Raw genomic sequence first — 12,560 nt, 5'->3', positions numbered from 1 at the left:
GCGACACTGAAGGGCTGAGGTACAAGGTGAAGTCTTTGAACAATGAGGTGGTTGTTCTGTGGGTAGACTTGTAGGCAAATGTGAGTGGATAGAAGTTTGCTGGTGTTTTGTGCAGTGTTAAATGTAAGTGATCAAATGTTAGGGGCCTTCTGAAATTACTGTCTGAACATAGCTAAGGGGGCAGAGGGTTTGGGGGGTATATAAATATACACTGATTGTTCACACAAGGAGTGTAGACATAGGTTCCCTAATTCTTTGATTGGTTAAATGACAACAGCAGAAACTAATCGCTGGGCAAAGATATGGAGGCAGGTTTTCCGGGTCCCAGGAGGAAGAGGAGGAGACTGGAGGGAGAAAGTGCTTTTTGGCCAGGCTATGGTGCAGAGAAGACAGACACCAAGCAGACCTGGGGACTATTAGAGCTCATGGTGGCCTCCGCCACTGGATGAGTTCTAACACAGGATAGCTGATGAGTTTAGGACAATAGATTCTGCACCCAATGGCTGCAACATCTGGCTGATTTTAAATATTAAGATTGTCTGGTGTTTTCCTTCCACAACTACTCAGGTGGGCAAGAGAGAGAGTGTGCAGTCGCAGGGCGGTCTTTGGTGGTCAGCAGAGCCAGCCAAGGGGATGGATGATCGGTGTAGAGTGATCGTGTTTGTGGGAAAAGCATTAGCTAGCCAGTGGACAGCTGAGTGAGGCCAGGGCGGTTGTGAGAGGCTATTGGAGCTGGCCAGTGGGCAGCTGCTGATTCCACAGCCTAGTGTGCCACTTTTTAAAATTACGTGCTACAAAGGAGAAATACAGAAGAATGATAAAGCAGTAGAAAGGATCACCATAAACCCCAAGCTTATTTTCAAGATTATAACTGCATTTTACTTATTTTGATTACATTCTGACTTATTCTATGATTTTGTTTTTGTAATGAGAACCTTGTTTGGATTTGAGACAGGGTCTCCTTGAGTAGCCTGGACTAGCCTTGAACTCAAGATCTTCCTGCCTCTGCCTCCAGCGTGCTGGGATGACAGAGATTGATTTAATTTTGCAGTTAAACAAGTTATTTGAAAAATAATATGAAGAAAGTAAGGTTTTATGAATAGTATTCTAAACATATGGGGAGGAAGGAAAAGATGAAGCAAGTGCTTTCACTATTCTCTCATGATTTAATATCTTGCAATTCTTTAGATTATTCTTGAGCTAAAGGCAAAGGGATCCATAGGCAGGTGGGGCTCTCTAATTTTCTCTTTTTTTTTTTTTCTTTTTTGTCTCTGTGCCCTTAACAGTTTCCTTATGCTTTATTTTACCATTCTAGGTCACATATGGCACATTTCATTTTAGGATGCCAGTGTATAAAATATTTGGGGCATGTACCCCCATGCCATTCTATCCTTTTTCTCTATAACTTCCCCAGACAATTTAATTTGTACTTTAATGCTATCTATGCATATATTATTTTATGCATCTCTGTCTAGGCCCCCAAATGAAAGAAAACATATGATTGTTTTCTTTCTGAGATTGGTGTAATTGAGTTGATATGATTATCTCTAGATGAATCAATATTTTGGCAAGTGATGTACCTTGATCTTTCTTTATGACTGAAAACCATTCCACTGTGTATATAGACTATACTTTTCTTATCTATTTCTCTGTTGAGATGTAGGTTGGATCCATAATTAAGCTATTGTGAAAAGTGCTTCAGTAAATATGGATATGCAAGAATAGCTGTGATATGTTGACTTGGAACCCTTTTAGTAAATATCCAGACATGTGTATCTTGGTTATAGGACAGATCTATTTTCAGTTTTTTAGGACCCTCCATACTGACTTCCATAATGGTTATAAGAACACACGCCTTTTTCTTAGAAGTATGTGTCTCTTAGTAAGGTAAGGAAGTGTCCTGGTGTAGCCCTGTTTATGTGACTGTAGGAAAGTGGTCTAAGGGTGATTTTATGTAGTTTCAGCTACACTTAGTGGTGCTTTCTCTTGTTATTCATTTGTGTTTGGAGTTAAAGAGGATGTGAACTGCTGTGTTGCTGGGAACTGAACATGGGTCTTCTGGAAGAACAGCCAGTGTTCTTTAGCACTGAGTGTTTTCCAGTGCTTTCTGGCTGAACAATGGTATTATTACTTTTGGGATAATGGCTTGGAAATCCAAGCCTAGCTTGAACAGGCTCTTGATCAAGAGACTGATATCAAAATGAGAATCATAACAATAACAATTAAAGGGGAGCTTCATTGTATGTTTTGGTTGTGCCCCAACTAACATACCATGTGAAGACAGGAGAGTTTGAAAGCAGATCTAACACAAGCTGAAGAATTCATCCCCTCTTTGTTGGAAATTGAACCATGTCATACTGTGTCTCAGAGGCCAATCAATCAAAGTGAATATTTATTCAAGTGGGCAAAGACTCCAGAAGTTTCCATGCTGTTTTTGTAGCTCATTATCTATAGTAGTTCCCTTACCCATGAAGTACAGAAGGCTCATTAGATTTCAGCATCCCTGGTAAGCCTTTGCTGGCTCTTATTGCTTCCACTGGAAACATGTATGTAATCTATGTCATATTTACTGATTTTTAAAAAATAATCAAAATAATTTATAATAGTTAACTGCCTTTTAAATATATGTGATATCTTCTGAAGCTGAAAGGAATATGCGCTCAACCAGTTTTTTAATCTATTTGGAATATTAAAAATGATAGAAGAAAATCTCTTAAGAAGTCCTCTATGAAATGAAATTGTGACAAGTTTTTGATTAGACAGAAACTGTTCCTCCAAGGGAGAGTATGCAGCATAACTGTGGCTTCATAGAATGAATCAGGTAGTGTTCCTTCTGTTTCTATTTTGTGGAACAGTTTGAAGAGTAATGGTCTTAGGTCTTCTTTGAAGGTGTGATGGAATTCTGCACTAAACTCGTCTGGTCCTGGGCTAGTTTTGGTTGGGACACTTTTAATGACTGCTTCTATTTCTTTAGGGGTTATGGGGCTGTTATGGCTTATCTGATCCTGATTTAACTCTAGTACCTGGTATCTATCTATAAAATTGTCCATTTCATCCACATTTTCCAGTTTTGTTGAATATAGTCATTTGTAGTAGGATCTGATGATTTTTTTTGAATTTTCTCAGTTTCTAATGTTATGTCTCCTTTTCATTTCTGATTTTGTTAATTTGAATATTGTCTCTGTGCCTTCCAGTTAGTCTGGTTAAGGGTTTATCTATCTTGTTGATTTTCTCAAATAATCAGCATAATCAGCTCCTGGTTTTGCTGATTCTTTGTATAGTTCTTTTTGTTTCTACATGGTTGATTTCATCTCTGAGTTTGATTATTTTCTGCTGTCTACTCCTCTTGGGTGAGTTTCCTTCTTTTTGTTCTAGAGCTTTAAGGTGTGCTGTCAAGCTGTTAGTGTATGCTCTCTCCAGGTTGTTTTTTTTTTTTTTTTTTTTTTTTTTTTTTTTTTTTTGAGGCACTTGGAGCTATGAGTTTTTCTCCTAGTACTGCTTTCATTGTGTCCCATAAGTTTGGGTATTTTGTGCCTTCATTTTCATTAAATTCTAAAGTTTTTAATTTCTTTTTTTCTTTCTTCCTTGACCAAGTTATCATTGAATAGGGCATTGTTTAGCTTCCATATGTATGTGGGCTTTCTGTTGTTTTTGTTGCTATTGAAGACCAGCAGTGGTGATCTGATAGGATACATGGGGCTATTTCAATCTTCTTATATCAGTTGAGGCCTTTTTTTTGTGACCAATTATATGGTCAGTTTTGGAGAAGGTACCATGATGTGCTGAGAAGGTATAGTTTTTGTTTTAGGATGAAATGTTCTATAGATAACTGTTAAACCATTTGGTCCATAACTTCTGTTAGTTTTAATGTGTCTCTATTTAGTTTGTGTTTTCATAACATGTCCACTGATGAGAGTGGGGTGTTGAAGTCTCCCACTATCATGTATTATTGTGTGAGGTACAATGCGTGCTTTGAGCTTTAGTAAAGTTTCTTTTATGAATGTGGTTTCCCTTGTATTTGGAGTATAGATGTTCAGAATTGAGAGTTCTTTTTGGTAGATTTTTCCTTTGATGAGTATGAAGTGTCCTTCCTCATCCTTTTTGATGAGTTTTGGTTGAAAGTTGATTTTATTTGATATTAGAATGGCTACTCCAGCTTGTTTCTTGGGACCATTTGCTTGGGAAATTGCTTTCTAGCCCTTTACTCTGAGGTAGTGTTTATCTTTTACACCGAGGTGTGTTTCCGGTAAGCAGCAAAATGCTGGGTCCTGTTTTCATATCCAGGCTGTTAGTCTATGTCTTTTTATTGGGGAGTTGAGTCCATTGATGTTACGAGATATTAAGGAAAAGTGATTGTTACTTCCTGTTATTTTTGTTGTTATTTTTATGATTGTATGGCTATTTTCTTTTGGATTTGTTGAGAGAAGATTGCATTCTTGATTTTACTAGGACTTAGCTTCCCTCCTTGTGTTGGTATTTTCCCTCTATTATCCTTTGTAGGGCTGTATTTGTAGAAAGATATTGTACAAATTTGGTTTTGCCATGGAATATCTTGTTTTCTTCATGTATGGTAATTGAGAGTTTTGCTGGTTATTGTAGCCTGGGCTAGCATTTGTGTTTCTCTTAGGGTCTGTATAACATCTGCCCAGGATCTTCTAGCTTTCATAGTCTCTGGTGAGAAGTCTGGTGTAATTCTAATAGATCTGCCTTTATATGTTACTTGACCTTTCCCTTACTGCTTTTAATATTCTTTCTTTGTTTTGACTATTATGTAATGGGAGGGTTGTCTCTCTTTGTGATTTCTTTATTGTTTCTATTTCAATTTTTAGATCCCAGATAGTTTTGTTCAATTCCTTCACCTGTTTGGTTGTGTTTTCCTATAATTCTTTTAGAGATTTTTGTTTTACCTCTTTAAGGGCTTCTAGCTGTTTACCCGCTTTTTCCTTTATTTCTCTAAGGGAGTTACTTATTTTCTTCCTAAAGTCCTCAATCATCATCATGAGATGTAATTTTAAATTAAAGTCTTGCTTTTCTGGTGTGTTGGGGTATTCCTCTCTCTCTCTCTCTCTCTCTCTCTCTCTCTCTCTCTCTCTTGTTTTTTTTTTTATTTTTTTTTAAATACCAGGTTTCTCTGTGTGGTTCTGACTGTCCTGAAACTCACTCTGTAGACAAGGCTGATCTAGAACTTGGAAATCCAACTGCCTATGTCTCCCAAGTGCTGGGATTAAGGTTGTGAGCCAACACTGCCAAGCTTCTTAGGAATATTTTTAATGAAAGCATTATATAATAGTGTGTGTGTGCACATGTGCACACTTGTGGTATTAAACCCAGGATTTTGCACATGCCACCTGAGCACTCTATTACTGAGCTATAGCCTAATTTTTATGCTGACTCCAGCCCAGACTTCCAAAGAGTAAATATACATTTAAAAAATTAATGTATGCTGTGAACCAGGGTCAACCTCTCTGTGCTCTGAATTAACCTGATTTGGTAACTGCTTATTTGTGGAAATATATTTGAAGATAGTAAAGTGTGTGAGTGAGTTTTCCAGATGACCCTCAATGCTACTTCAGAACAAACCTTTACTTGGTTCCTATGATTTGCTGGAGGTAAACTGTCAGACTTGAGTCTTCACAAAATCTATATTGAAGTCATGAGTTCCTTTCTTCTTCCAGTTTCCCTGGCCAAATTTATAGCATCTCTCCCATGGCAGAGGCAAGGACTTACTCTTAAGCTATGTTCTTGCTCAGGTAGCCACTGCCACTCACTAACATCCCATATACAGTTTCAAAAAGATAATGTCTCCTATACTGAATGGTGGTAGCACACACCTTTAATCCTAGTAACTCAGAAAGCAGAGGCAGATAATCTCTGAGTTCAAGGAGACCAGGATGTCTATGGTTACACAGAGAAACTCTGTCTCAAACCCCCAACAATCAAACAAACAAATAAATGAACAAACAACCAATCAACCACAGCAACAACCAACTCAAACCAAACCCAAAACTCCACACACAACATTCTGAACAGAACAGCAATAGTGCAGGCACTAAGATCAGCAATTAATAAATGGTACCTCTGAACTGAATGGAAAAGCTTCTGCAAGGCAAGAGACATTGTCAAAAGGCCAAAGGGAAGCCTACAGAATGGGATTTTTTTTTTTTAACCAACTCCACATCTGATAGAGGTAATATATAAAGAACTCAAGACACTAGATATCAAAAAACTAAACAGTTCAATTTAAAATGGAATATAGATCTAAAAAGAGAGTTCTCAATAAGAATCTCAAATGGCTCAGAAAATTTAAATGTTCAACATCCTTAGCCAGCAGGGGAATGAAAATAAAACTACTTTGAGATTCCACCTTATATTTGTCATGATGGCTAAGTGATAGCTCATGCTGGTGAGGATGTGGAGCAAGGTGAACACTCCTCCATTGCTGGAGGGGGTGCAAACTTGTATAGCCACTGTGGAAATTAATATGGTGGTTCCTCAGAAAATTGAGAATTGATCTACCTTAAGATCCAGCTATGCCACTCCTGGGCATAAACCGAAAGGATATTCCCTTTTCCCATCTTACCACAAGGACACTTAATCAGCCATGTTTATTGAGGCTTTATTCATAATAGTCAGAAAGTGGAAACAACCTACATGTCCCTCAACTGAAGAATGAATAATGAAAATGTGTTATATTTACACAAATGATATCATGAAATTTGCAGGAATATGGATGCAAATAAAAAATCATCATCCTACAAGATACAATTTGCAAAACACATGAAGCTCAAGAAGAACAAAGACCAAACTGTGGACACTTTGCCCCTTCTTAGAATTAGGAACAAAACACCCATGGAAGGAGTTACAGAGACAAAGTTTGGAGCTGAGACGAAAGGATGGACCATCTAGAGACTGCCATACCCAGAGATTCATCCCATAATCAGCCTCCAAACGCTGACACCATTGCATACACTAGCAAGATTTTGCTGAAAGGACCCAGATATAGCTGTCTCTTGTGAGGCTATGCCGGGGCCTAGCAAACACAGAAGTGGATGCTCACAGTCAGCTATTGGATGGATCACAGGGTCCCCAATGGAGGAGCTAGAGAAAGTACCCAAGGAGCTAAAGGGACCTACAACCCTATAGGTGGAACAACAATATGAACTAACCAGTACCCCCCCAGAGCTCATGTCTCTAGCTGCATATGTATCAGAAGATGGCCTAGTCGGCCATCATTGGGAAGAGAGGCCCCTTGGTATTGCAAACTTTATATGCCTCAGTATAGGGGAATGCCAGGGCCAAGAAGTGGGAGTGGGTGGGTAGGAGAGTGGGGGGGGTATGGGGGACTTTTGGGATAGCATTGGAAATGTAAATGAAGAAAATACCTAATTAAATTTTTTTTAAAAAAGTAGCAAATATTAGTCAATTCAGCTTGTTTCCTTGAGAATAAATAGACTTTCAGGCTCTTCCACAAATTCAAAAAAAAAAAAAAAATCATCCTGAGTGAGTTAACCCAGACCCAGAAAGACAAATATGGTATATATTCACTTACAAGAGGGTATTAGCTGTTAAATAAATGGTAATCAAGATAGAATACATAGCCCCAGGGATGTTAGGTTAAGAGCTCTAGGGGGACACATGGATCTTCCTGGGAAGAGGGAATAGAACAGGATTTGTGAGTGGACTTGGTGCAGATGGGGATGGGAACAGGAGGGATCAAGTGTGGGAGGGAAAGAATGGAGGGAGAGACGGCTGAAAGCAATCAGAGGGCAGTGTAAAACTTAGTGCAATGGAGACTTCCTGGAACCCATGAGGGTGACCCTACTGAAGACTCCTAGTAACAGAAGATCCAGAGTCTGAATTGGCCATCTTTTGAGGCCAGGCAAGGTTTCCAGTGGTGGGCCTGGATTTCATTTGGTTGAGTTGTTGGCCAAGAAGTTCCTGTGGAAATTCTCAAACAACCCAGGCTGATGTGAGAACAGAGGGTTGCTCTCTGAAAACTGATGGTGTGAGGTGCATTGCATCTCCAACCTCCTCAAAATCTTTTTGTAGGTCAGCCATGTTCTCATGGGCTTCAGAGAACTCCCCCTTCTCCATGTCCTCACCCACATACCAGTGCACAAAAGGCTTCTTTGTACACATTAGATCAAACTTGTGATCTAGACCTCAGCAAGAGTGGTGTTGCTTAGCATGAACAAAGCTCTCTGGACCTTGTCCAGGTCCCCCCTGTGTACCTCTGTGGAAAGCTGGTGATTAATGCCAACCTTGAAGCCAATGGGGCACCAATCTACAAGCTGGTTGGTTCATTTGGTCATGATGGTGGCAATGGCAGAATTGACATATTTGGGGACCAAATCACCATGGTATAGCAGGCAGCAAGCCATGTATTTATCATGTTGAGGGTCACATTTCACCATCTGATTGGCTGGCTCAAAGCAGGCATTGGTGATCTCTGCTGTTTTAAGTTGCTTGTGGTGGCTTTCTCAGCAGAGATGACAGGAACATATGTGGCCAGAGTGAAGTTGATGCAAGGATAGGGTATCAGGGCTGGTTTGGAATTCTGTCAGATCAAATTCAGGGCTCCATCATATCTGAGGGAAGCAGTGATGGAAGACACAATCTGGCTAATAAGGTGGTTAAAGTCAGTGTACTTTGGGTGCTCAATGTTGAGGTTTCTATGAAAGATGTCATAGGTGTCATAGATTGTCTACTATGAAGACACAATCAGAGTGCTAGAGGGTGGTGTGGCTGGTGAGAATGGAATTGTAGGGCTCAACCACAGAAGTGGAAATCTGGTGGCTGGTTAGATGGAATAACTTCAGTTTGGACTTCTTTTCATAATCAGCAGAGAGCTGCTCCATCAGCAAGAAGGGGAACCCAGAGCCAGTTCCCCTGCCACAGCTGTGGAAAACCAAGAAACCCTGACAACCCATGCACTGGTCAGCTAGCTTGTGAATATAGTCCAAAACAAGGCCAATGGTGGTGTGGTCATGGGCATAGTTATTGGTAGTATCTTCTTTGCCTGTGATGAGCTGCACAGGGTAGAAGAGTTGGCAGTAGGTACCAGTGTGAACTTCATCAATAACTGTGGGTTCCTGGTCTATAAACATTGCCCAGAGCGTATGCTTGCCAGCACCCATCTCACGGAAGAAGGTGTTGAAGGAGTCATTTCCTCCTTCAATGGTCTTGTTACTTAGCATCTGGTCATCAGGCTGGATACAATGTTCCAGGCAGTAGAGCTCCCAACAGGCATTGCTGATCTGGACACGTGTCTGGCCAACATAAATGGAGATATACTCATGCATATTTAATTCTTGAAGTGGTTTGTGACAACTGAGGCAGGGAAGAGAGTGTGACAAGGACTTTTCATTAGTAGACTACCAAGGAGTCCAGGGGAGAAGTAGTATGCATCAAGAAGACTCTATTTTCATTTAAAACAACAGAGTTGATACTATCTCCGTGTATTTAGAACAGAATCTAATCTGCCTGTTGCAGCTTTAAACACCGCAGGATCCTCGACTTCTGCCTTCTATTGGTTAAATTGTACTAATTTCTTAACTGGCAAGTCTTAGATTTTTTATAAAGGTTTTTCTCTGAATTAAATTGCAACCCAATTATTCTTCCAGGTGAAGAAATAACAAGTAGAATATTCTGTTGGTTTCTTAACCCCACGCCAGAAGGTGTAGTGACCACTGATCAGCACCTCGGCTCTCTGCCATGTGATCTATGGAAGCATAGTGTTTGGAAGCAGCATGGCATATTGAAAAGAAACAACCTGAAGTTCTCAGTTCTCAGTGTAGTTGGTAACCACCAGTTCTGGCATGGCAAAGTATGGACATATAGTTGATTGCAAGTAATGTGTCATGCTTAATTCTTCAAGAACTGTTCATTTTTTTTCTTAAGACTCATGTACTCCTGACTTTGTACCTAGTGAGGCATTGGGGATCTATGCTAGTGTGATTAGTAAGTTCCTAGTACATTTGCAAAACCTGTAAAACTCGTAAAACTTACTGTGCTCAGTGATTTTTCTATTGTATCCTAACCAGAAGTTATGAGATGCTTCCTGGAAGGATTAACTGGTGGGGATATAACTTTCAAGTGTATTTGTCACTTCTGCTTTTCAGGGGACAGAATGATACTCCCTCATGAAAGCCTGCTTTGTACTCACCTGTAGTTGGGAAAACGTTGCTCTACAGTTTGGGATGTCTCGTTGGCTTTTCTTTGCATCATTACCATTATTTTATCCATCAGCCTTAAGGGTGGAGTCCAGTGTCTGCTTCAACTGCTCATGAATCTGTCTTATTGAGATGTTAGTCTATAGGAATTGTCTATATTACCTCTTATTGCTTTGTTTTGGACTATGATTACAATTTACTTTCTGTGTTTAAACTTCTCTAGGGTCTAGTCTGAACATTAAGTGTGTCTCTCAGAGAACAATCCTTATAGTAGAGGTTTACGTTTTTTGATCCAAGACTGGTATAGATGCAGCATATGTGGTCCCTTTCTGGAAATTAGATTAAAAAAAAAAAGGATGAAAGTAGAGAATGCTCCACCTTTCCTCCCTCACCATGACTGCTGTTCTGTGAGTCATGCGAGGCTGAGTTTCTGATGTATTAGACAAAAGACAAACTTGATGGATGTTTGTTCTCACCTCTCATCTTGTGCAATATAGTGGCTTAGTGTTAATCTTCTGTTCTGTGGTGCAGAATAAGGCTGTCACATTCTCAAGACACCCATTTGTTTCTTTAGAAGTAGAAGAGGCACAGTGTAGGCTCCTCAGGCATCACTTGGAGGAAGCGCCGAGCTCAGGCTATTTAAATGCTAGGTAAGAGGTTCATTACTCTAAATCCCCTCAATGTTCAATCAGTCTACCAATGTTCTCTTATTTTTTGAAAAGGGAATCATTTTTATAGCTAGTATTTGCATAGGAATCAAGTTTTTTCATTTTTACATTTATCATCATATTGTGTATGGTACTTTTCTTAGGAAATTTAATTACTAGAAACATTTAAGGGGGGTTATAGAATAAGCATAAAAAATCACAGTAACTTTTCTGTATTAATGAGAATTTAGATAGTGACATGAGAAAAATAATTTATTTAGGTTCTTAGCTAAAAAACTGATCAAATATTTGGAAGTAATTTTTGTAAGTATGCACAGAAGACCATTAAAGAAGGATATGCAATGAAAGAAAATAATAGTACGATTTTATGTTTATGGATGAAACAAATTGATCCTGTAAAGCAATTTTTTTTTTTTTTTTTTTTTTTTTTTTTTTTTTTTTTAGAAAATCTACATGTCTTCTTCAGGATGGACTTGGAGTTTAAGGAGCGTATAAAGCTGGGGGACTAGAAAGCCATAAAGAAGGAAATAAAAACTATTTCAAAATGCTCACACAGGCAAAATGAGGCTGTCATCATACTGAATGGAGGAGTGTGCAGTTCCCAAGTGCAAAGCCCTGCTTTCAACCTTTAGCACATTCTATCCAAGGAAACCCAACAATACCGAAAGCATGATAATTGAGAAGAATATTGAAGGGTCTTGTTTTACCAGGCATCTAAATTTACCCCAGTGACTCTATTTTCCCCAAAGCCTAGAAGTGTTGCTTCTGGAGCCTAGAAAGATGGCTCAGCAGTAGAGTGGGGCTGAGGTTGATTTCTAGCACCTCCATTGGGCAGCTCACAGTTACCTGTAGCCTCCGGAGGATGCCCTCCTCCACAGGCATTCATGAGCACATGCCCCTCCTACATGCACGTAATTCAAGATAAAAACAAATCTTTTAAAAAAAGAACTATTTCTTCTGGACTCAGGGCTCTTCAGGAAGGCTTTGGCTACAGCAAGGCCGACTTTGCTTCCAATTCTTTGTTCCTGCTATAGATAGAAGAAGAAATCGTCTGCTTGTAAGCTTGGGAGATGGTATCAAACCTGTCTGGTTCAGCCACCATAACCTTGTCTCACAGCTCCCCATCTAGGGCTTTCTTTAAGGAGCTATATTGATGGACATTTAAAACTTATTCTAGTTGTAAGTTCAGCAGGGTACATCCCATATATTGGTAGTGCTGGTGAAAGTTATCTATAGCTTGGTAAGTCATATTCTGAGATTCTTGTGTTTGCTCATCTCACCTATTTCAGTCTCCACTTAGGTTACATATAGTACTATTTTTTTTGTCTGTTCCTTTGATTGTTCCACAATTGCTCCCACCATGTAAAGGTGAAAAAATATTAGTGTCCCAACATCCGGCGAGGGTGGCATTGCTCCACAAGTATATAAATAAGATAGGCACAATGCAGAAAGTAGGGTATTCTGCAGACATTAAAAAGAATTAATTCAAGATATCCCAGTTGACATCCTGTGATGTCATCCTTTTGCATAAGAAGACCAAGGTATAAAATAGTACATGTTTTTACATGTGTTAGAATGTGGTTATATATGTATATGATTTATATGGATGCAAATAATTGCTTGAATACAATATGAGAGAAAATATGAAAAAAACCAAATGTTAAGCCTTTAGGGTGAATTTTTGCATAAAATGATGCCACTACTATATATTACACAGAGG

General features: G+C 39.2%; 1 pseudogene; it reads right to left on the bottom strand.

Moving 5' to 3' along the window:
* On the bottom strand, positions 8,020-9,398 carry Gm5688 (predicted gene 5688; annotated as a pseudogene).

This window comes from Mus musculus, chromosome 18 (assembly GCF_000001635.26).
Source record: "Mus musculus strain C57BL/6J chromosome 18, GRCm38.p6 C57BL/6J".
Classification (NCBI taxonomy): domain Eukaryota; kingdom Metazoa; phylum Chordata; class Mammalia; order Rodentia; family Muridae; genus Mus; species Mus musculus.
The sequence above is the reverse complement of the archived record's forward strand: the minus strand, read 5'-3'. Positions and strand labels throughout refer to the sequence as shown.